This window comes from Ceratotherium simum, chromosome 13 (genome assembly GCF_057802395.1).
Source record: "Ceratotherium simum simum isolate JZ-2026a chromosome 13, ASM5780239v1, whole genome shotgun sequence".
In the NCBI taxonomy this organism is placed as follows: Eukaryota; Metazoa; Chordata; class Mammalia; order Perissodactyla; family Rhinocerotidae; genus Ceratotherium; species Ceratotherium simum.
This window is the reverse complement of record NC_141912.1, coordinates 31,032,500-31,058,495: the sequence shown is the minus strand read 5'-3', so window position 1 is coordinate 31,058,495 and position 25,996 is coordinate 31,032,500. Positions and strand designations below refer to the sequence as shown.

Here is a 25,996-nt window from a genome sequence, read left to right as displayed (position 1 = left end):
TACCCTTGGCGTGCAGAATGTCGGCTGAAAGAGATGAACAGATTTTGGTGTACCCTCCGAGAGGAAATGGCCCAATGGCCCAACATGTTTTTAAGTTGTGATGCTGTTTACGAACACTGTGCAGTATTTAACCTCTCATTCTGGGAGCCAGAAACTATTTACTTGCAGAAAATATCAAATGTGCAAGGTATAAATATTTAGGATTACACATCTAAATACAATTTGTCTACTTGTTCTTTACTGTTCCTTTGTTTTTCGTTCACGTTTTTCCGGAGCCCATGATTTAAAGAGGATTAAACTTGAGAAAACTACATTTATTAACTTTTTCCCCCTCATTGCTTTTTGGCCATTAGGCATTTTAGCAGCAGTACTTGTACTAGTTCACACAATGCCTCAGTTCTAAGGTAGGGTAGTTTGAAGGCCACTAACTGGGCGGTCAGCCTCTTTAGCCTTGCTTTAGAGGGAGAGTGGTGTTTGTGAGGTTTGGTTCTGGTTTTGATCTGTTCATTTGTAATTTTTAAGGTGTTGCTAGCCCTCCATTCTGGCTTTCTGTAGGTGAGCAGGGATGTGGTTAGACTAAGGAAATTCCCAGGAGGAAGTGCGTTTCCAAGGATTATGAAGAATGTGTTTGCCTGGAGACTAATAGGTTATTAAGAAGATTTTATGCTGAATATGGAAGGAAAGGGGGGAAAATGTCTAGGTAAAACTATAAAATTATGAAGGACATGTAGTATGACGTAGAACAGGGATTGGCAAACCTATCTGGAAAGAGCCAGATAGGACATATTTTCAGCTTTGTAGCCCACACTCTTTGTAGTGTGAAAACAGCGTTTGACAATACTAAATGAGTGAGCGTTGCTGTATTCCAATAAAACTTTATTTATGGACACTGAAATTTGAATTTCATATAAATTCTTCACGTCATGAAATATTATTATTATTTTGATTTTACCCCCAATCATTTAAAAATGTAAAAACCATTCCTAGCTTGCGGGCCATACAAACACAGGTAGCAGACCATAGTTTGCTGACCTCTGACATAGAACAATAATGAGGTACATGGTATTTTCCAAGAGAGAACAATTGGGAAAGAGGGTGAACACAATGATATGATCTCTTATTTCCATCTGTCTATATAATAACACAAAATAATAATAAAGGAAATCTGAGCTCTTAACACAAATTTATTATGATCTGTGAAACTTTGTGGACTGAGATTTATGTACTAGGGTAGAAGTACATTCTTTGAACAAGGAAGTGTATTCTTCGTTTAAAATTAAAAAGGATTGTAGTTCCAGAGAGGTGGAATAACGCTGAGTTGTAATGTTGATTTATACCAAGAGATTTCCAACACAGGAGTGTACAAAAATGAATTACAGTAATGAGATACAGGATAATTAAAGATTTTTTTTAATATATGTTTTTAATATTGTTTTTGTATCTGGAAAGGAGAATAAAAGATATCTTGAAACCACTGAGTCATATAGAGGAAATAGATATATTAGCAGTGCAGGTGGAAAATTGGTTGAGGTCAGATATGGTAGGATGGGTAGGGAGAGGGTTCAACTGTCCAGACTTCCGAGATTCTTAAGAAAAGGCAAAACATCTAATTTTCTCTCACCATTTTTTTTCATTATGAAACATTTCAAACATATAGAAACAGTCTTCAATTTGCTTATTATACTTTATACTGGCTTTTATCTTCCCAGTTCAGTAACATAGAGCTACCTCACTCTTTTTCAAGTCTGTATTATTACTTCATTGTGAAGATATATAATTTATTCAACCATTTTATTACGAGTATTTGGGTTCTTTCCAAGTCTTATTAAATAAAGGCTATAGTGAACATTCTTGGACATGTATCTTTTTTCCCCAGTTTTATTGAGATATAATTGACATATAAATGTATTAATTTTAGATGTACAACATAATAATTTGATATATTTGCACATATATTTTTAGATTGTCATGCCGTGTATTAGTAGGACAAATTCCTGGAAGTTGGGCTGCTGGGTCAAAAGGCATGAAAATTTAAAATTTGAATGGAGACCTCCAGTTTCCTTCCCATAAAAGTGTACCTATTTATACCCACATCAGCATATTACAAGATAGCCTGTGGAGCCACTGCTGAAAGTTTCATATTTAAAAAATTTACTGGTGGGTGTTACAGCTTTACCAAGGAAAGCAGACCAAGTCTCAGCTAGCAAGGCCTTTGGCTTTCCTGCCCAGCGTTACACTGCTATTGATTGTGTGGATTTTCTGGCCTCTCTCATTCTGGAACTTCTGCCATTATAGATTGCCTTTGAGCATGGGATTTTAGTACCTTGTTATATTCTGAATTGTTCTTTTGCTTCCCTCTACCCCCTGACCTATGTAAGTTTTTAATTAACTCATTAAGATTGTAAGTCACTAACTTTAAAAAAAGTAATCTTAGTAGTATCATTTATGATTCCAAATATAAATAGTATAGGTCCTCATTACATGTTTTGTTGCTTTTTAATTAAAAGTTGACTTCTACCATATGTAGGAGGTTACTCCCTGGTTGTCAGTGGTAAAGAAAGGAAAATAGTGAACTTATCTCTTGTGCTAGGGAAAAAGATCATTTATTTGTTCTTGTGATTTTAGGGGCACAATAAATAACATTTTCTTTTCTCCCTGCCAGTTTCAGAACAAGAGAGATACAAGAGTCAGACAGAGACTAAAATACCACCTTTATTAGCTTTATGAAACTAATTGGAGGGAATAGCTCAGAAATAGCTAGTTGATTTGCTTACTCTCCCTTGATTTGAGCTTGCCACCCAACACTTGAGGCTGCCCCCTCCCCCGCCATCAGAACTTGCCAGCTAAGTTTCCATATGGCTGGGAGCAGATGAGAAATCATCCCCTCTGTGTTAAGATTTGAAGACGAAAAGGGCAAGGAGCTGGGCCAAGCATGCTCAGCTCTGCTCTAAAAACTGCTGGTTACATCAGTCCTCAAAAGGCCAGGGGTCAGGGAGGGGGGAGTGATTTGGGGGAAATCTCAAGGAAGCCATGAGAATGAAGAATAATTGTTTCCCCTAATTACTTTAAAACTAGATAGGTAGGTAGGTACACAGATACAGATATACCTTTTTAAATTGTGAAATTGACACATTCAGAAAAGTCGTAAAGCTAAAAAATGTGGCACAGTGATATTTCTGTGAAAAATCACCATGGAACCACCATCCAGCTCAAGAAATAGAACATTGCCAGCCATTCAGAAATCCCCCTCCCCTGTGCCACCTCTTCATCATTACCCCCTCCCTCTCATACAGCCGCCCTGACCTCTACGGTATTTTTGTCCATGCTTTTCTTTGTAGCTTCACCACCACCTAAGTATGTGTCCCTAGATACTATATAGTTTAGTTTTGCCTGTTTTTCTATGTTAATGTAAAAAGAGTCGCATATTGAATGCCTTTGTATGTCAGGTTTCTTTTGCTAATGTTACGTCTTTTATTCACCTGTTGTTGCGTGTAGCTGTAGTTCATTTGTTTTCACTGGTGTGCAGTATTCCATTTTATGAACCTGCCATAATTGATTCATCCTGTTGTTGATGGACTCTGGACTTTGCCAATTTTTGGCTGCTGTGAGTGTTCATGTGTGTATTTACATGTGTGTGCTCACAGTTGTGAATAATTCTAGTAGTGAAATTGCTAGATCACTGGTTAAATATATGTTCAACTTTAGTAGATAATTCCACACCACTTCCCAGAGAGGTTTTATCAGTTCACAGAAGCCCCACCATCAGTGCAGACTCCCCATTGCTTCACATTCTCATCAACACTCAATATTTTTGGACTTTTGAATTTTAGCCATTTTTACTGAGTATTGTGGTGGTGTCACTTTTTAGTTTTTATTTTCCATGATTACAAATGAGATTGAATGCCTTTTTCTGTATTTATGGGCCATTTGATATTCTTGTTTTTTGAAACGTCTGTTCTGCCCATTTTTATCTATTGAGTTGTTGGCGTTTTTCTTATGGAGTTCTTTTTTTTTCCAGTTTTATTGAGATATAATTGACATACAGCACTGTATAAGTTGAAGGTGTACAGCATAATGGCGTGACTTACATATATTATGAAATGATTACTACTTCTTTAGTTAACATCCATCATCTCATATAGATATTAAAAAAGAAAAAAATGTTTTTTTCCTTGTGATGAGAACTCTTAGGATTTACTTTCAACTTTGAATATACCATACAGCAGTGTTAAATATAGCCATCATGTTGTACATTAAATCCCCAGTACTTATTTATCTTACAACTTGACGTCTGTACATTTTGACCACCTTCATCCAGTTCCCAACTCCCCACCCCCTGCCTCTGGTAACCACAAATCTGATCTCTTTTTCTCTGAGTTTGTTTTCTTGTTTTTTCTCTGAGTTTGTTTTCTTGTTTTTAAGATTCCACGTATGTGCGATCATACAGTATTTGTCTTTCTCTGACTTATTTCACTTAGTGTAATGACCTCAATGTCCATCCATATTGTCACAAATGGCAGGATTTCCTTCTTTTTTATGGCTGAATAATATTCCATTGTATATTATACCGTAACTTCTTTATCCATTCGTCCGTCACTGGACACTTAGGTTGTTTCCATGTCTTGGCTGTTGTGAATAATGCTGCAGTGAACATGGGGGTACAGTTATCTCTTCGACATAGTGTTTTTGTTTCCTTCAGTTATTTTCCTGGAGGTGGAATTATTGGATCATATGGTAGTTATATTTTTAATTTTTTGAGGAACCTTCATACTGTTTTCCATAGTGGCTGTACCAATTTACAATCCCACGGATAGTGTACAAGGGTTCCCTTTTTTCCACATCCTTGCTAGCCTTTGTTATTTCTTGTCTTTTTGATGATAGCCATTCTAACAGGTGTGACATGATATGTCATTGTAGTTTTGATTTGTGTTTCCCTAATGATTAGTGATGTTGAGCACCTTTTCATGTACCTGTTGGTCATCCATATATCTTCTTTGGAAAAATGTCTATTCAAGTCCTTTGTCCATTTTTAAATTGGATTATTTGTTTTTTTGCTATTGAGTTGTATGAGTTCTTTATATATTTTGGATATTAACCCCTTACCGGATAGATGATTTACAATTATTTTTTCCCATTCCGTAGGTTGTCTTTTCATTTTGCTGATGGTTTCATTTGCTGTGCAGAAGCTTTTTAGTTTGATGTAGTCCCACTTTTTTGTTTTTGCTTTTGTTGACTTTGCTTTGGGTGTCAAATCCAAAAAAATCATTGCCAAGACCCATGTCAAGGAGCTTTTTTCCTATATTTTCTTCTAGGAGTTTTATGGTTTCTGGTCTTACATTTAAGTCTTTAATCCATTTTGAGTTGATTTTTGTGAGTGATGTAAGATAGGGGTCTAGTTTCATTCTTTTACATATGAATATCCAGTTTTCCAAGCATCATTTATTGAAGAAACTTGTCTTTTTTCCATTGAGTATTCTTGGCTCCTTTGTCAAATATTAGTTTACCATCTATGCCTAGGTTTATTTCTGGGCTCTGGATTCTGTTCCATTGGTCTATGTGTTTGTTTTTATGTCAGTCCCATACTGTTCTGATTTACTATAGCTTTAAAGATTTTATTTATTCAGTTTTTTCCCCCCAAAGCCCCAGTAGATAGTTGTATGTCATAGGTTCACATCCTTCTAGTTGCTGTACGTGGGACTCGGCCTCACGTTGGACGGAGAAGTGGTGCCTCGGGGCGCTCCCGGGATCCGAACCCGGGCCGCCAGCATCAGAGCGTGCGCACTTAACCGCTAAGCCACGGAGCCGGCCCTACTATAGCTTTATAATATAGCTTGAAATCAGGAAGTGTGATGCCTCCCATTTTATTCTTCTTTTTCAAGATTGCTTGGCTTTTCAGGGTCTTTTGTGGTTTTGTATACATTTTGGGATTGTTTTTTCTACTTATGTAAAAAATGCCATTGCAGTCTTGATAGGGATTGCATTGAATATATAGATGGCTTTGGGTAGTATGGACATTTTAACAATATTAATTCTTATAATCCATGAACATAGGGTACGTTTCCGTTTATTTGTGTCGTCTTCCATTTCTTGCATCAGTGTCTTGTAGTTTTCAATGTAGAGATCTTTTACCTCCTTGGTTAAGTTTATTTCTAAGTATTTTATTGTTTTTGATACTATTGTAAATGGAATCATTTTCTTTATTTTTTCCAGATAATTCATTGCTAGTGTATAAAAACATGACTGATTTTTGTATGCTAATTTTGTATCTTGCAACTTTACTGAATTTGTTGATTAGATGTAACAGTTTTTTGGTGGTGTCTCTAGGATTTTCCGTATATAAAACCATATTATCCGCAAATAGAGAGAATTTTACTTCTAATAAATGCCTTTTATTTCTTTTTCTTGCCTAATTGCTCTGGCTAGGACTTCCAGTACTATGTTGAATAGGAGTGGTGAGAGTTACCATTGTTGTCTTCTTCCTGATCTTACAGAGGGAAAGCTTTTAGCTTTCCACCATTGAGTATGATGTAAGCTGTGGGCTTGTCAAATGTAGCCTTTATTATGTTGAGGTAGATTCCCTCTATACCTAATTTGTTAAGAGTTTTTATCATGAATGGATGTTGAATTTTGTTAAATGCTTTTTCTGCGTCTATTGAGATGATGGTAAGATCTTTAATTCTATTAATGTGTGATGTATCACATTTATTGATTTGCCTATGTTGAACCATCCTTGTATCCCAAGGATAAATCCCTTTTGATCATGGTGAATGATACTTTTAATGTGCTGCTGAATTCAGTTTGCCAGTATTTTATTGAGGATTTTTGCATCTATATTCATCAGGGATATTGGCCTGTAGGTTTCTTTTCTTGTAGTGTCCTTTTCTGGCTTTTGTATCAGGATAATGCTGGCCTCATAAAATGAGTTTCGGAGTGTTCCCTCTCTTCAGTTTTTTGGAAGAGTTTGAGAAGGATTGACATTAATTCTTCTGTAAATGTTTGGTAAAATTCACCAGTGAAGCCATCTGGTGCTGGGCATTTCTGTGTTGGGAGATTTTTTTTTTTTTTTTGTGAAATTTTTGTTGTACATTATTGTTTATCAGTCACCATATAAGTACATCCCTCCACCCCTTGTGCCCACCCTCCACCCCCGCCGACCCTGGTAATCACCAGACAGTTCTATCTGTCCATGTCTTTGTTTATCTTCCACATATGAGTGAAATCATGCAGTGTTTGTCTTTCTCTTTCTGACTTATTTCACTTAACATAATACCCTCCAGGTCCATCCATGTTGTTGCAAATGGGACGATTTTGTCTTTTTTTATGGCTGAGTAGTATTCCATGGTGTATATAGACAGCATCTTCTTTATCCGATCATCAGTCGAGGGACACTTGGGTTGCTTCCATGTCTTGGCTGTAGTGAATAATGCTGCGATGAACATAGGGGTGCATAAGCCTCTTTGGATTGTTGATTTCAGGTTCATTGGGTAGATATCCAGTAGTGAGATAGGTGGATCATAAGGTATTTCTATTTTTAACTTTTTGAGGAATCTGCATACTGTTTTCCATAGAGGCTGCACCAGTTTGCATTCTCACCAGCAGTGGATTAGGGTTCCCCTTTCTCCACAGCCTCTCCAGCATTTGTTGCTTTTTGTCTTGGTGATTATAGCCATTCTAACAGGTGTAAGATGATATCTTAGTGTGGTTTTGATTTGCATTTCCCTGATGATTAGTGATGTTGAGCATCTTTTCATGTGCCTATTAGCAATCTGTGTATCTTCTTTGGAGAAGTGTCTGTTCATTTCCTCTGCCCATTTTTTGTTCGGGTTGTTTGATTTTTTGTTATTCAGTTCTGTGAGTTCTTTATATATTATGGGATTAATCCCTTATCAGATATACGGTTTGCAAATATTTTTTCTCGGCTGCTGGGTTCCCTATTCATTTTGATCCTGGTTTCATTTGCCTTGTAGAAGCTCTTTAATCTGATGAAGTCCCACTTGTTTATTTTTTCTTTTGTTTCCCTTGTCTGAGTAGACATGGAATTCAAAAAGATCCCTTTATGGCTGATGACGAGTAGTGTACTACCTATATTTTCCTCCAGGAGTTTTATAGTTTCAGGTCTCACCTTCAGGTCTTTGATCCATTTTGAGTTAATTTTTGTGTATGGTGAAAGAAGATGGTCTACTTTCATTCTTTTGCACGTGGCTGTCTAGTTTTCCCAGCACCATTTATTGAAGAGACTTTCCTTTCTCCACTGTGTGTCCTTAGCTCTTTTGTCAAAGATTAGCTGCCCATAGATATGAGGTTTTATTTCTGGACTTGCAATTCTGTTACATTGATCTATGTGTCTGTTTTTGTACCAGTACTGTGCTGTTTTAATTACTATGGCTTTGTAGTATGTTTTGAAGTCAAGGATTGTGACACCTCCAGCCTTGATCTTCTTTTTCAGGATTGCTTTAGCTATACGGGGTCTTTTGTTGCCCCATATGAATGTTAGTATTCTTTGTTCTATTTCTGTGAAGAATGTCCTTGGGATTCTGATTGGGATTGCATTGAATCTGTAGATTGCTTTAGGTAGTATGGACATTTTAACTATGTTTATTCTTCCAAGTTCGTGGAATATTTTTCCATTTCTTTATGTCATCATTGATTTCACTCAATAATGTCTTATAGCTTTCATTGTATAGGTCTTTCACTTCCTTGGTTAAATTTACTCCTAGATATGTTATTCTTTTTGTTGCAATTGTAAATGGGATTGTCTTCTTGAGTTCTCCTTCTGTTAGTTCGTTGTTGGTATATAGAAATGCAACTGATTTTTGTATGTTGATTTTATACCCTGCAACTTGGCTGTAGTTGTTGATTATTTCTAATAGTTTTCCAATAGCTTCTTTAGGATTTTCTATATATAACATCATGTCATCTGCAAACAGTGAGAGTTTCACTTCTTCGTTTCCTATTTGGATTTCTTTTATTCCTTTTTCTTGCCTAATTTCTCTGGCCAGAACCTCCTGTACTGTGTTGAATAAGAGTGGCGAGAGTGGGCACCCTTGTTCTGTCCCTGTTTTCAGAGGGATGGCCTTTGGTTTTTCCCTGTTGAGTATGATGTGGGCTGTGGGTTTGTCATATATGGCCTTTATTATGTTAAGGTACTTTCCTTCTGTACCCATTTTATTGAGAGTTTTTATCATAAATGGGTGTTGGATCTTGTCAAAAGCCTTCTCTGTATCTATTGAGATGATCATATGGTTTTTACTCCTCATTTTATTAATGTGGTGTATCACACTGATTGATTTGCAGATGTTGAAACATCCCTGTGTCCCTGGTATAAATCCCACTTGATCATGCTGTATGATCTTTTTAATGTATTGCTGTATTTGGTTTGCCAATATTTTGTTGAGGATTTTTGCATCCGTGTTCATCAGGGATATTGGTCAGTAGTTTTCCTTCTCAGTATTGTCTTTGCCTGGCTTTGGTATCAGGGTGATGTTGGCCTCGTAGAATGTGTTGGGAAGTGTTCACCTTCCTCTATTTTTTGGAATAGTTTGAGAAGGATAGGTATTAAATCTTCTTTGAATGTTTGATAAAATTCTCCAGAGAAGCCACTGGTCGTGGACTTCTATTTTTTGGGAAGTGTTTGATTACTGTTTCAATCTCTTTACTTGTGATTGGTCTATTCAGGTTCTCTCTTCTTGATTCAGTTTTGGGAGGTTGTATGAGTCTAGGAATTTATCCATTTCTTCTGGATTGTCCAATTTGTTGGCATATAGTTTTTCATAGTATTCTCTTATAATCTTTTGTCTTTCTGTGGTATCTATTGTAATTTCTCCTTTTTCATTTCTAATTTTATTTATTTGAGGCTTCTCTCTTTTTTTCTTGGTGAGTCTGGCTAAGGGTTTGTCAATTTTGTTTCCTTTCTCAAAGAACCAGCTCTTTGTTTCATTGATCCTTTCTACTGTTTTCTTGATTTCCATTTCATTTATTTCTGCTCTGATTTTTATTATTTCCCTCCTTCTGCTAACTTTAGGCTTTGTTTGTTCTTCTTTTTCTAATTCTGTTAGACGTAGTTTGAGGTTGCTTATTTGGGCTTTTTCTTGTTTGTTAAGGTGGGCCTGTATTGCTATGAGTTTCCCACCCAGGACCGCTTTTGCTGAATCCCATATGAGTTGGTACAGTGTATTTTCATTTTCATTTGTCTCCAGGTATGGGAAATTTCTCCTTTAATTTCATCAATGATCCATTGGTTGTTTAGTAGTGTGTTGTTGAGTCTCCAGAGCTTTGTCACTTTCCCAGTTTTTTCCTTGTAGTTGATTTCTAACTTCATGGTCTGAAAAGATGCTTGTTATGATTTCAATCTTTTTAAATTTATGTAAACATGCCTTGTTTCGCTTTGTTGGGAGTTTTTTTTTGTGTGTGTGTGAGGAAGATTAGCCCTGAGCTAACATCCATACCAATCCTCCTCTTTTTGCTGAGGAAGACTGGCCCTGAGCTAACATCCGTGCTGATCTTCCTCCACTTTATGTGGGGTGCTGCCACAGCGTGGCCTGACATGTGGTGTGTCGGTGCGCGCCTGGGATCTGAGCCTGGGCCACCAGCAGTGGAGCGCGTGCACTTAACCGCTACAGCATGGGGCTGGCCCCTGTTAGGAGATTTTTGATGGAGGTGTTCTTTATATAGTCTGGATATAAGCCTTTTGTCGTTTATGTAAGTGCCAGATATCTTTTCCCACTCTATGGCTTGCATTTTTACTGTCTTGATGTCTTTTGATGTACGAAAGGTATGAATTGTAATGTAATCCAACTTATCAATATTTTTCTTTATGGTTAATGCTTTTTATTTCCTGTTTAAGAAGTCTTTTCTCTAGCTTTAGGTCATGAAGATATTTGCTTATTATCTTCTATTAGCTTTACTGTTTTGAGTTTTACACTATATCTACTATCCACCTGGGATGCATTTGAGAGAGTATGGTTTTAGATAGAGATCAGGTTACTTTGTTTTCCCATATGAACAGTCAGTTGATTCAGGACTATTGAAAGGAGTGACCTTTTCCCAACTGCTCTGCAGTGTCATAATTGTCAGCAATTACTTATCCATATTTACCTGCATCTGTTTCTGTGCCAATATTACTCTGTCTTAATTACTGTAACTTTATTGTAAGTCTTGATAGCTGATAGAAAAAAGTCTCCTCACCTTCTTATTCTTCAAGGATTGTTGCGTGCTCTTGGAACATGTTATAAAGGAGCAGTGTGTATTAAGAAGAGATGGTAGTGTTAACTTTGTAGAGAAAAGGCAGTCTTAGACTTGATTGGATTATTAGAGAGGGATGGAGCCCTTTCATGTGAAGGATACAGTGTGAAGAAGAGGTGTATAGGAGGAAATGTGTTGAATGAGGAGGCACATGGGGTGTGGTTACCTCAGTTAGATTAGGTTTGGCTGTATATTATAAATAAAAGGTAACAGTGGCTTAAACAAATGAGGAATTTATTTCCTAAGTAAAAAAATGTTTGGAGGTAGGCCCTCCAGGGTCTGTTTGACAGTTCATCAAAGTCATCTGGGACCCAGTTTCCTTCAGCTTACGTTCTGTGATCCCTAGAGTGTGCACCTCATTGTTATGGCTCAGGGTGGTGCTAAAGCTCTAGCTGTAACATCTATGTACCAGGCAACAGAATGGAAGACGAGGTAAACAAGAGTGCATCTTCCTCCTCTCATTTTATTTTTTCAGTTATTTTATTGAGGTCATGATGGTTTATAACATTGTGTAATTTCAGGTGTACATTGTTGTTTATCAGTTTTTGTATAGACTGCATCGTACTCAGCACCAGTAGTCTAATTTTTATCCGTCACCATATATATGTGTCCCGTTACCACTTTTACCCACCTAACCCCCTTCCCCTCTGGTAACCACTAATCTGTTCCCTTTATCCATGTGTTTGTTTATCTTCCACGTATGAGTGAAATCATCTGGTGTTTCTTCCTCTGTCTGGCTTATTTTGCTTAACATAATATCCTCAAAGTCCATCTATGTTGTTGCAAATGGGATGATTTTGTCTTTTGTTATAGCTGAGTAGTATTCCGTTGTATGTATATAAGTCTTTTTTTTTTTTATGTAACATTGTTTATCATCCAATTTTCTGGCATATAGCTTTTCGTATTATTCTCTTATAATCTTTTCTATTTCTGAGGTGTCCATTGTAATTTCTCCTCTTTCATTTCTGATTTTATTTATTTTAGCCGTCTCTCTTTTTTTCTTGGTGAGTCTAGCTAAAGGTTTGTCAATTTTGTTTATCGTTTCAAAGAACCACCTCTTAGTTTCAATGATTCTTTTTTCTTTCTTTCTTTCTTTTTTTTGGTGAGGAAGATTGGCCCTGAGCTAACATCTGTGCCAAACCTCCTCTATTTTGTATGTGGAACCCGCCTCAGCGTGGCTTGATGAGTGCCTCATAGGTCCACGCCCGGGATCCAAACCCACAAACCCTGGGCCACTGAAGCGGAGCACGCGAACTTAACCACTATGCCACCCGGCTGGCCCCTTATTGTTTTTTGAGTCTCTATTTCATTTGTTTCCACTCTGGTTTTTATTGTTTCCTTCCTTTTACTGATTTTAGGCTTTGTTTCTTCTTTTTCTAGTTCCTTTAGGTACACTGTTAGAGTGTTTGAAATTTTTCTTGTTTTTTTGAGGTAGGCGTGTGTTGCTATCAATTTCCCTCTTAGGACCCCTTTTGCTGCATCCCATAAGAGTTGATATGTTGTGTTTTCATTTTCATTTGTTTCCAGGTTTTTTTTTTAATTCTCCTTTGATTTCTTCATTGGTCCAGTGGTTGTTCAGTAGCATGTTGTTTAGTCTCCACATGTTTGTTACTTTCCCAGCTTTTTTCTTGTTCTTGATTTCTAGTTTATAGCCCATGGTCAGCAAAGATACTTGATATGATTTCAGTCCTCATATGTTTATTGAGGCTTGCCTTGTTTCCCAACATATGGCCTATCTTTGAGACTGTTCCATGTGCACTTGAGAAGATTGTGTATTCTACTGTTTTTGGATGGAATGTTCTACATATATCTCGTTATTCCATCTGATCTAGTATTTTGTTTAAGGCCACTGTTTCCTTGTTGACTTTCTGTCTGGATGATCTATCCATTGATGTAAACGGGGTGTTGAGGTCCCCCACCATTATTGTGTTGCTGTCAATTTCTCCCTTCAGGTCTCTTAATAGTTTCTTTATATACATTGATGCTCCACTGTATATATTGGTGTGTTAGGTGCATATATTTTCATAAATGTTATATCTTCTTGGTGTGGAATGTCCCTTTTATTATATACTGCCCCTCTGTGTCTCTCCTTGTCTTTTTTATCTTGAAGTCTGCTTTGTCTGATATAAGTGTGGCAACACCTACTTTCTTTTGTTTGCCATTTGCTTTGAGTATCGTCTTCCGTCCTTTCACTCTGAACCTGTGTTTGTCTTTAAAGCTGAGATGTGTTTCCTGGAGGCAGCATATTGTTGGGTCTTGTTTTTTAATCCATCCAGCCACTCTTTTGGTTGCAGAATTCCATCCATTTACATTTGGAGTGATTATTGATATATGAGGGCTTAGTAGTGCCATTTTGTCTCTTGTTTTCCGGTTGTTCTATATTTCCATTGTTTCTTTTCCCTCGTATTTCTGACTGCCATTTCAGTTTGGTGGTTTTCTGTGATGGTTTTCACAGTTTTCTCTTTATTTATGATTTGTGGCTCTGCTCTGATTTTTTGTTTAGTGGTTACCATGAGGTTTGTATAAAAGATCTCATGATGAGATAGTCCATTTTCTGATAGCCTCTTATCTCCATTAGTCTATGCATGTTCCATCCCTTTCCTCTTCCCCCTCTGAGATATTGTTATCACAAATTGTTCTTTTTTGTGTTGTGAGTTTGTGACTAAATTGAAGTGTTTATAGTTATTTTTGATGCTTTCCTTCCCTTTGTCTTTTATGTTTGTAATTGTTTAGTGAGCTATTCTGATATAGAGCTGCAATTTTCTGATTCTATTTATCTCCTCGCTCAAGGTTTTGTAAACCTTTGCCTTTTTGTTACGGGTAGGAGGGCTTCGTTCATCATTTTTTTGAGGAAAGTCTAGTGGCAATGAACTCCCTCAGCTTTTGTTTATCTGGGAAAGCTTTTATTTCTCCATGCTATCTAAAGGATAGTTTTGCTGGATAGAGTATTCTTGGCTGAAAGTTTTTGTCTTTCAGTATTTTGAATATGTCATTCCATTCTCTCCTAGCCTGTAAGGTTTCTGCTGAGAAATCTGCTGTGTGCCTCATAGGAGTTCCTTTGTAGGTTATTTTCTTCTGCCTTGCTGCCCTTAATATTGTTTCTTTGTTATTGACTGAGGCCAGTTTTAATATTATATGCCTTTGAGAAGGTCTTTTTGCCCTAATGTAATTAGGAGTTCTATTGGTTTCCTGTACTTGTAAGTCCAGTTTCTTTCCTAGGTTTGGGAAGTTCTCAGCTATTATTTCTTTAAACAAGCTCTCTGCTCCTTTCTCCCCCTCTTCTCCCTCTGGAATACCTATAATCCTTATGTTGCTTTTCCTAATTGAGTCTGATATTTCTTGAAGAATTTCTTCATTTTTTAAACATCTTAGTTCTCTGTTGTCCTCCACTTGAAGCATTTCTATATTTCTTTGCTTTAAATCACTAATTCTGTCCTTCATAATGTCAGCTCTGTTTTTTTGTGTATTCTAGATTATTTTTTATCTCGTTAATTGTGTTCTTTAGATCCAGAATTTCTGTTTTGTTTTTTTTTCAAAGTTTCTATCTCTTTGGTAAAGTATTCCTTCTGTTCATGAATTTTATTCCTGAGTTCACTGAACTGTCTTTCTGAGTTTTTTTGTAACTCGTTGAGTTTATCACAACTATTTTGAATTCTCTGTCATTTAGATTGTAAATTTCTGTGACTTCAGGATTGGTTTGGAGACTTGCCATTTTCCTTCTCCTCTGAAGTGTTAATATAGTTCTTCATTGTGTTTGAAGAAGTGATCCTTTGCCAGCACATTTGTGGTAGTATCAGGTCACAAATTCCACCTGCCACTGCTGGGGTGGACAGGAGCTGTGTTTTCTGATCCCGCCGTGTTTGCTGGAAGTTGTATGGGTAGGGCTACTCTGCATTCACTCTGGCTGGCCGCAGCTGCTCTGCAGGTTGTGCTCACGTGGTCAGGGCCTCTGTGCTGGGTGGGTGGGTCAGGCACCGTAGGCAGGGCCCCTGTGCTTGGCAGGGTACCAGCAGAGCCGCTGTGCACTGGGTGGGAGCTGCGCCTATGTGGGTCTGAGTCGCTACTCGTTGGATCCCTCGGGGTGCTGTGCTCCGTGGGTGAGGGTACCTTCTGAGCACATGGCGCGCCTTCTCGCCTGTACCACACTAAGGGTGGGTGGTGCCCATACAGGGGCTGAGCCACCACTTGATAGATCCCTTGGGCTGCTGTGCTCTGCGGGTGAGACCGCCTTCTGAGCAGGCGGGGTGGCTTCTTACCTGTGCTGTGCTACAGGGGAGGGATGCCCATGTGGTGGCTGAGCAATTGTCACTCAGTGCAGAGTGCTCCCACAGGCGGGGCCACTGTGGCATGTTGGGTGCTCCTGCTGGCCGGGCTGCAACTCCGCAAGCATTTGCACAGGCCGGGCTTTTCCCGCCTCCTCCTACAGTCCTGCACAGCTCCTACCTTCAAATGTATGGCTGTGTGGATCTCTCAGAAGTCCTGTTGTGCTGTGTAGGGAATCCTCTGCTGGTTAATGAACGTCCATTTAGTTGTAAGTTAAAGGGGAGAGACTGAGGGAACAAGTCACTCTGCCGTGATGCTGATGTTACAAGCTGCAGTAACATTTCTTTTTGTTTCTCTGAATTCTCTCAGTGCATTTCTGTGTGGGATTTGAATTTACTTGTGCAGGGGGTTGTTGTACAGTTGTCTTTGTATTGTTTTATGTTGTGTGTCCTGTCTCTCCCGTTAGATGCACACAGACATACACACTGATTCCCCATCACTTTGTGAACTGGATCCTCCTTCAATAAATACTAGAGTTCACTGTGATATATATTCTTTGATTCCTATCTCAGAATCCCACTCTCTGCAGTATTTCTACCCTGCTGTGTCTGAGCCAGGTCCAGGAGTCCCCGTGTTTATTGCCTTGGCTTCGTGGATGACCAACCCTTCTTCCACGATGACAGTGAGGAAATGAAGGCAAAGTCGTGTGTTCAGTGGTTGATGGAGGAGCCGAGTTACTTTGATGATGATTCTAAGACCTTCACAAGTCAGATGAAAATTTCCACTTAAATATGAGATACGTGCAGTCATAGCACAATCAAACAGTGAAGCATGGACTGAAGAAAGAGCACTCACGAAATCAAGTAGGTTGATGCCTAGGAGAAAGTAGAGGGTGGCAATGCTCACTACCTCACCCCAATCCCTAGGGATGGGAAGCCTCTTGATAGCTGTTCCCATAGGGTTGGGTGGGGCAGGTGAGCGTGTATAATTTACCACTTGAGAGTGAAGGCTGGCCCAGTCTGGTCACATGGGGAGTGGAGTCTGTTTGCCATTAATTCATTATTTCACCAGTTTCACTGGTCATGAAGGTAAACTTAGCATGTATCTTTTGGGTGCTGGAGGTGGAGAACCATGTAAGTATAACCTGGTGTTTGTCCCCTAAGAACTTATAATTAATATGGGGAGTCATTGATACTTATGGGAGCAGTTTATTTACCCTTTGATCCATACCAAGTGATGTCAAAGACCAGAACCTACTTAAATGTCAGATGAGAAGCAGAGAAAATAGTTTACCAAAGTTCATAGGTGAGACACTCCGGTGGATAGGGAGAGTTTCATGAATGAGGTAGGACTTTGGATAGAATCGGATAGATGTGTATTATTTGGGTCAAGGAATAAAATAAAGAAATGTATTTCAAGCAGGCAGGACTTAGATTTTAGCAATGTGTGGGATAAGATTTGGCACAGTGAATTCAGGGGATCAAATGCAGTTCAATAATCTTTATAGATATCTCTCATCTTCTTGGCACTATTGAAACAAGTTTGTGAAGAGCCTTGAATGCCAAATCAAGGCATAAACCAGTGAGAGGTAGAATTAAAGCTGAATAGTGAGCCTGCTATTATCAGTTGATCCTTATAGGAGCATGAATTCAACAAAGGTTTGCTAGGTCGTTATATTATAGGCACCAACATAGTCCCCACGTTCTCAGGGCTTACAGCATAAGAAGGTAATAGAATCTGGTAGAGTGTGTAAGTGTTGGATTAGGAGCTTGAGCTGGTAGACTGTGGGAGCCCAGAGGAGGATATGGTTAATCCAGATTGGGGCAGTACCAGGATTATTTATATTTGACTTTGAAATTCATTCAAGAATTTTCCAGGGGAAGTTTGGGCTTGTCGATGTTGTTTGCATTCCTGAGTACTTCAATGTATTAGTCTGCTCAAGCTGCCATAACAAAATACCACAGACTGCATGACTTAAACAACAGAAATTTATTTTCTGACAATTCTAAAGCCTGTAAAATCTAAGAACAAGGTCCAGAAGGGTTCAGTTTCTGGTGAGGGCTCTCTTCCTGGCTAGCAGATGGCCATCGTCTTGCTATGTCCTCACATGGCCTTTCCTCAGTGTGTGTATGTAGAGAGAAAGAGAGATCTCTGTCTCTTCCTATTCTTATGTGTCCATCGGTCATATTGGTTTAGGGCTTCACCATTATGACTTTATTTAACCTTAATTACTTCCTTCAAGCCCTATCTCCAAATATAGTCGCATTGGACATTAGGGCTTCAACATATGAATTTTCGGGGGACATAATTCAGTACATAGCACTCAAGGAAAACTATACTGAGCACGTTGTGCCCTCTTATGTTAATGCTGTGTACTGCAATTCTGTTTTCACAAACTTGCACTTAGAATCTGAGACTTTTGGCACAGAAGGAGAAGGAGACCTGTGTGGTCATAGTCTAAGCCTCTCATTTACACAAGATAAACTTAGAACCGTGGAGATTGAATAACTTGTCCACGTGACACAGTTCATGGCAAAACCCAAGTCTATCACTCCCCATCCAATGCTTTCTCAATACTTCCTGGAACCAATTGTAGACCACTCCTTACTGCAGAGCTGACAACAGGTAAAGGAGATCACTATCAGTGGAAAAACTACTGTGTGTAGAGTGTGAATGTCACCTAAGGAGAAGCCAAGAGATAAGGTGGGATGGGGTGGGGTGGGGGAGCAGGGACCATTGATAGAGAGTCCTTGGAGGTGTACTCTGCCCTTAATGACTCTGCCCCCACACCCTCCAATTCGCCTGTGGCTGTGAGCTCCAGGAGGACAGTGGGATCACCTGGCACTGGCAGTTATGGCTATGATGGTGACAACTACGTGAGTTTGGATATGGACTCTCTGCAATACATGGCGGTCTCATTCATTGCCCCGCTACACCAAACAAAAGTGAGAGGCCAGTGGGAACTTCATAGACAAGATTTATTTGGAGAAGGAGTGCATCCTGTGGCTGTGGAGGTACTTGGAGTTTAGAGGGGAGAGCTTGGACCACACTGGTAATGACTTCCCATAGCCCACCCACTCAGCTCTTTCACCATCCCCAGCTAGGGCCAGTTCTTTCTCCGGAGTGTGGGTGGGGGTCTCCTCCAGAGCTGATCTAGCATAGAAGTGTAGGCTATCTAGTGTGGGATGGGAGGGGCCCCGGTGCTGAGGATGGCTTCCCCACAAGCCAGAGATGTGGATTTGGGGAGCCTCCCATCTTGAGTCTCCCAGACAGTGTCATCTGACCCACCCATTCTTCTTAGGCCCACCCTGGAGTGAAACTATTCAGGAGAGCACAGGCCTAGTTCCTAGGCACTGGAGGTTTTTGACACTTCTAGCCCTTTGCTACTAGATACATACATGTGAGTACCTATAAACATTTGTCTAGAAGCATTGACCAATGGCTTGATAAGGCAGTGGAGAGTCTTTGAAGAGGCTCTTACCCTGGAGGAGAGTGTTGGACTGGGTTCCCATGCCCTTGTCTTGGACCCTGCTTAGCTTAGTTGTGGTTCCATCTACCCCCTGATTGAGGACTCTCCCTGCCTTGCCCTGGTTGGCAGCCAAACCATCAAGAGTTAGGGCATCTTGGTCTTTGGAGTAGATGCTATTCAACAAGCCTTTGCCTGAGCCTCCCTGCTTTGTCTACCACAGAGCCTCCCAGAACACACGTGACCCAGCACCTCAACAGGGGGTCACCCTGAGGTGCTGGGCTTTCTATCCGGTGGAGACCACCCTGACCTGGCAGCGTGTTGGAGAGGACCTGACCCAGGACACGGAGCTTGTGGACACCAGGCCTGTGGGGGATGGGACTTTCCAGAAGTGGGCGGCTGTGTGGTACCTTCTGGGGAGGAACAGAGATGCAGGTGCCATGTGCAGCATGAGGGGCTGCCCGAGTCTGTCACCCTGGCATAGAGTAAGGAGGAAGATGAGGGACAGAACCTCTTCTTAGGGAAAGCAGGAGCCCTCTGGGCAGCTTCAGCTGGGTCAGGGCTCAGATGTGAGATCAGTGCCCCTAAACATCCCTTCCCATCTCAGAGCCACCTCTCAGCCCATGATCCCAAATGAGGAAGCATTTCCCTGCTGGATTGCCTGGGAGCTGTGTTCATTGGATCTGGGGTCACAAGAGTTGTGTTCTGGAGGAACAAGAGCTCAGGTGGGGAAGAGGATCTGGGTTTCCTCATTCTGATCTAAGAGTGTCTCACCCCAAGGGGTTCAGTAGCACCTCCTGTCCCTGCTACTTCTGGAGCCAATGTGCAGACATCCTGTTGTGCAGCAAAGCCCGGGAGGGAACCCTAGCTGTGGGAGAGCAGGCTGAGAAGTTATAGGTGAGGTAGGAGGCTAGAGCGGGACTCTCAGAGCCCCAATTCCCAGGTGGGCCAGTGCATGTGGTGGTCTCTGGACTCCAGGACCTTGTCCCCTGCTCATCTATCAGGGTTCCAGGAGCAGGGCCACATGAGGCCAGAAAATACCAGAGTGCTTAGGGAGTGGGTTTGTTTCTTGTAGGGCAAATTTCCTAGGGTCCTTCTCCCTCCATATCCTAGAATTCTTATAAGAGATTAAGTGAGGTTAAGCCAGGCTCCAAATATGAAGGGAGTGTATGATGTGCATATGTGTGTGTGTGTGTGTGTGGATTCATGTGCGCATATAAATAAACGCATGTGGGTATTTTTGTGTGTGTGAGTGTGTATATACGTGTGTTTGTATATAAGCATGTATGGGTGTGTGTATGGGTTGTGTGAGGGTGTGTGTGTATATAAGCATTTATGGATGTTTGTGTATGTGTGTGCGTTGCTCTGTGACCTCCTCATCCTTGGCCCCACCCTGGCCTTTCCTGTTTTTCCCCATCCCCAGCCCACAGGTTGTAAGGGACAAAGCAGCTCTCCATCAACAGGCAAGTAAGAGGAGGCTCAGGATGATGAGTGTTGGGAGAACTGGTCCTCATCACATGAAAGAAGGAAATAGGAGGTAAATAGGTGGGTCCCGCTCCCTTTCCAGATTCCACTTTAATAAAAGTCCTTATTATTGTTACTAAGATAGTAAGGGGTTTACATGAATAAAATCATTTAAACCTCATAAGATTCCTGTGAGATAGGGACAGCTACCAACCACATTTACAGACGAGGAAACTGAGGCCATTGAAAGGTTAAATGACTTTCAACTGGCTGAGCCGTGACTCTAAGAAAACAGTCTGACTACTGAGCCCAAGTTCCCACTCTGTTATGTTGACCCGTGTACACTGTACACCTGCCTCGTTAAGGGTTGTCTTCTCCTGTGGCTCTGACACCTTCCCTTCCCCTCCAGGCACTGAGACTGGTTGGGAGTCTGTTGCATTTCTCACAGTCCCTATGGGTGAGACCATGGGGTTGGAAGTGACAGGAGAGTTGGTTCTGTTGGCTGATGGAGTGTGTTTGCTGAAGGTGACAGGAGAGGAGGGTCACTTCTAGGTTGCAGGAAATCAATGGTGTTTGCATTTGGGGTGTGAGGTGGGCTATCCAGAATGCTGAAGGGGTAAAGATCAGCAGTGGCCATGCAGAGTTTATTCCTCACTGTTTTATTTCACAGCCCAAAAGCACAGCCCCACATGGCCCTCGGAGAGAGAGATATTCACTTACCTCCTTCTGATCCCTGCTGCCCCTGATTTCTCCTCTTCCAGCTGACTTGCTGGTAACATGTGCTCTCCAAAGTGAAAACGTGAGGAGAGGACTAGCCACATCCCTGCTCGTGGACACTTCCTCCCACCCTGCCTGCTGCTCCCCACTGGAGCCTCCTGGATGGTGAGAGGAAAGCAACTAGGACAGTAAGACAACTTGACATTTATGCTGGTAAAGAGAAAGCAGGATGTCTGTCTTCAAGAAAGGGAAGGGCTGCCCTAGGGAAGAGGAGTGAGAGTAGTTCCTTGTGGGCTGTTAGTCTGGAGGCCTCTGTTCCCTGCCATGTGGGCCTTTCCAACACAGCTGCTTGGTTCATCAGAGCTTGCAAGCAGAAAAGACAGTAGACAGAGACAAGTAAGATGTAAGTCACAATCTTATGTGATCTAATCACAGAAGTGACATCACCATTTCCGTATTGTGTTGCTTAGAAGTTAGTCACAGGTCCCTCCCACACTCAATGGGAGGAGATTCCACAAGGGTGTGAATCCCAGGACGTGGGGATCACTAGGCACCATCTTAGAATCTGTCTTCACAGGGATGTTCCAGGTCAGAGAAAGCAGGAACTGAAGGTAGTGAGGCCTCTGCACTGGCTGTGTTCACACACAGGCTGGACAGTCACTGAACAAGAGCACTATACCCGGGTCCCACGATGAACACGATCATCTGCAGAGCTGAGCTTGTTTGTTAAAGCACCATCCTGCTGTAAGAATCATATCGTCATTGGAAAGGTTTTTCTTGAGTTTATGTGAACCTGAGGGTGCTTCCTCTCTGAATAATTCCCCCTTTACTTTCAGAGCTCATGCATCTCTAGGAAAGTGCCATCACTAAACTGAAGAGGTTTTTTCTTCCATGTGTCATCCTGCCAGGCAAATCCTGGGTCCCACTGTTTCTTCCAGCTGGCTTTCATACAGGACCCATAAAGTCATTTCTTGTGATTCCACTTTGTTGGTTTCTTCTCCTTCATCCAGGTGATTTCGTTGTGATTTTATTTCTCTTGTTTGATTGGTCAGTCACATTAGGAAATGGGTGTTCTCTAATGAAACTTCCCACTAATGTTCTGACCAAATAGGTGAAGTTTCCTCTCCATGTCTCAGCTCGCTTCCCACACAGGGACAAGACAAAATCAGTGGGGCTCCTGGAAGGTCATGGATTGGCATGGTTCCTCATCAGGACGAGACATTTAGGTCACAGAGGGATGTACCTTTGTCTTCTTTATGTCCCCAGCAGGTGGCACAATACCTGCTGCATAGTAGGAACTCTGTAAGTGTTTGGAAAATTCAACTAAATTGAACTCCCTCCCACCTGCTCCCTGATCCCCCAATGACTTATAAACCCCCCCACTCCTTAAGCTACAGGCGTAAACCCCTTATTTTACATCATTTTTCTAGGTGGGGTGCTGACCATTTGGGGACCTCTCTTGTCCACTGCATTTTCACATGCTCCTGCTCCCATGACAAGCACTTGATCTTACACATAGCACTCTCTGGTCCTTTCAGCCCTTTTCCTGCATCCTAATATTCTCACTGTTGTTTCTGAAAAGGTTTTCCCTGCTCACCCCACTTCTCCATGTATCCAGTCTAGTGTCTCTCAGTTTATTCTCACACTTCAACAAGAGATTCTTCCAAAATGCGGACCTGATCAGGGTTCTCCCTGGCTTCAGTGCCACCATATGCTGTGTGTTGTTCTTGGGTAAAAAGCCAAGATTCTCCTCAAGCTGAGATGGCCTCATGATCTGGAGCATGGTCACCACTCCACTCTCACTTTTCGTCACTGTGCTCTTCTCTCTCTAATCTTCATGCCGAACTGCTAACAGTTCCTCCCCACGCCCCAAGTGTTCTCTCTCTCTCTCTCTCAGCCTTTGTTTGTGATGCTGTTTCCCTAAAAGGCTTCCTTTACCCACTTACTTGGATTAAGTCTATTTATCTGCCATGTCTCAGTCTAGACATTGATTCCTCCTTGGAAGCTGTTTCCCAACTACTAATAATAACGTTGCATTTACCAGGTTATTCAACTCCATTGTGAATTCCTTGATGTTTCCCTCACTGAGCCTAGCAGAGAGCCTGCCCTATAGTAACTGCCTAATAAATGTTTGCTAAATGAATGTGGGTTTTTCTTTGGTAATTCAAAATTTATTTTGAATGGGTAATACGTGCGCAAGGTTTTAAGAAATCATAAAACTTAAAAGGGTTTACAGTGAAAAGTAAGTTTCCATCCTCTGTCTCATCCACAATTCTTCCAAATTCTCTCCCTGGACATAACCACTGTTACCAGTTTCCACAGTCTTATGGGGAGATGTTTCCCTTTTTATCAGGTGGTATTTCAATACATGTTCTATCGGCATCTATGTTATCAATTAACACTATATTCTGAGATCATTCTATTTTTACATATAAACTGGTTCAGTTTAAGATATTGATAATGACAACTCTGTCACTCCTGATTTTTTTTTCTTTTTTTTTTTGAAGAAGGTTAGCCCTGAACTAACATCTGTTGCCAATCCTCCTCTTTTTTGCTGAGGAAGGTTGGCCCTGGGCCAACATCCATGCCCATCTTCCTCTACTTTATATGGGATGCTGCCACAGCATGGCTTGATAAGCGATGCGTAGTTCCCTGCCCGGGATCAGAACCTGGGAACCCCAGGCTGCCGAAGCGGAGCACGCAAACTTAACTGCTATGCCACTGGGCTGGCCCCTGTCACTCCTGATTTTTAAAAATTTACTAAGTATAGCATAAATCATCTTTATTTCATGGTAATAGAGTTTTATCTGGGCACATGATCACCCAGATTAAAAACTGCATATATTCTTCAGCCTCCCTCAAGAGTTATGTTAGTCCGACTAAGTTCTGGCCAATCAGATGGAGCAGATGTGAACTTGTAGGTTTTGTCCTTAACGGGAGGAAACTTTACCTCATTCCATGCTTTCCCTGCCCTTCTCATGGAACATAGACATGGTCTTAGGTACCTCAGGTCCTGCCAATGAGGGCACCCTCCCCCGAACAGCAGAGAAGGAAGATCATAGGAACCTGGATGCCCAGACACCCTCGTGGTGCATAGTCACCCTAGCAGCCCTGGACTGCCTGCCTCACTGTCATGGGGGACACATACAAGCTTCATCCTGTTTAGACCACTGTTATTTGGTTTCTGTTACACTCAGCTGAACTAATACATTTAGAGAGAATAGGGCTTCCCAGGAGTGGGTGGCCCTGGTGATCTGTTCTGGAGCTGAGCTAGGATGTATTTACAGTGTTCACCACTGTGGGCTTCCTGGTACTTTACTCTAAATTGGAGAAAGGGTTCTAGGCCACAGGGGACAGCACAGGGAGACTGGAGACTGTTACCTCCCTCATCTTTCTAGCCACGTGGACCTGATTTTGAGGAGTGTTGGGCTCAAGAGGTGTTAGATGTGGGAGTCTTTGTTTCTTCACTTCTCTTCTTGTCCTTTTTTTTTTTTTTTTTTTTTTTTTTTGGTTTTTTTTTTTTTTTTTTTAAAGATTTTATTTATTTTATTTTTTCCCCCCAAAGCCCCAGTAGATAGTTGTATGTCATAGCTGCACATCCTTCTAGTTGCTGTATGTGGGACTCGGCCTCAGGATGGACGGAGAAGTGGCGCTTCGATGCGCACCCGGGATCCGAACCCGGGCCACCAGCATTGCAGCGCGCGCACTTAACCACCAAGCCACAGGGCTGGCCTCTTCTTGTCCTTTTTAAATAGGGATCCCTAGGTCATTCCAGCCAGGATCAGAATCACTGCGAGTGATCTCTTCCTCCTCCTCATCCTGTCTGATGGTGGCGACTGTGGAGGTTGACATCTAGAGGAGCAACTCCTCAGGTAGAAAAGGAATGCAGGGCCATTTGTCATTGGATTCCATGAGGAGTCTGTGCTTCCCCAGACTGGTTTGGACAGCCAACCTTGACACAGTTGACACCAGGTCCCTCATATCCTGTCCTGTGGTGATCCCAAAATATATATTGCATCACTTTACCTTCTATTGTTACCAGCAAGTCACTAGGTCCACCTTAGTTTCCAAGGGTGGGTTACACAAGGGCTGGAATACCAGAGGATGGGAACATTGGGGGAATCTTAGAGTCTGCCAACAGCAGGGTGACTTTGGGAACCACCTGAATGCGTGGCCTTGTACAGGGCTGTGGCTAGGAATGTAGAGACTAGAATAAATACAGAGCTCTGGTCAAAGGGATTTGGTGCTCACCCCACAGGAATTTGCATCAAAATTATGACCCTAGAAAGGTGACCCAGTCTTCCAAGTAATTTTGGGATTAAAAGTTGGAACTTCTAGGGGCTGGCCTGGTGGCGCTGCAGTTAAGTACGTGCGCTCTGCTGTGGCGGCCCGGGGTTCGTGGGTTTGGATCCTGGGTGCGCACTGACACACCGCTTGTTAAGCTATGCTGTGGCAGCATCCCATATGGAGTAGAGGAAGATGGGCACGGATGTTAGCCCAGGGCCAGTCTTCCTCAAGAAAAAAGGGGAGGATTGGCATCAGATGTTAGCTCAGGGCTAGTCCTCCTCAGAAAAAAAAAAAAAGTTGGATCTTTTAGGTGGAAACATAAAGAAGTAAGGAAGTGAAAAGAATGCCAGCAGTTCTAATAGTTAATGTTGTCTCTCATTTCTCACAGTCCAGAAAATTTACATAGGTCTTTTTGTTTAATAGTTATGTGGTTTGATAATCAGCACAACCTTTAATATCTTAGGAAGTATTGTGCACCACAGGATGAGAGAATCACGTGACACATGACTAAGCAATCAGGGTGTACCACATTGTACCACATCCACCTAGCAACAGGGA

The 25,996-nt window shown here is 41.3% G+C and overlaps 1 protein-coding gene across 1 annotated transcript in view; it reads left to right on the top strand.

Moving 5' to 3' along the window:
* LOC147915642 (uncharacterized) overlaps nucleotides 1-25,996 on the top strand; it is a 110,112-nt gene that overhangs the window by 1,468 nt on the left and 82,648 nt on the right. The window lies entirely within an intron of this gene.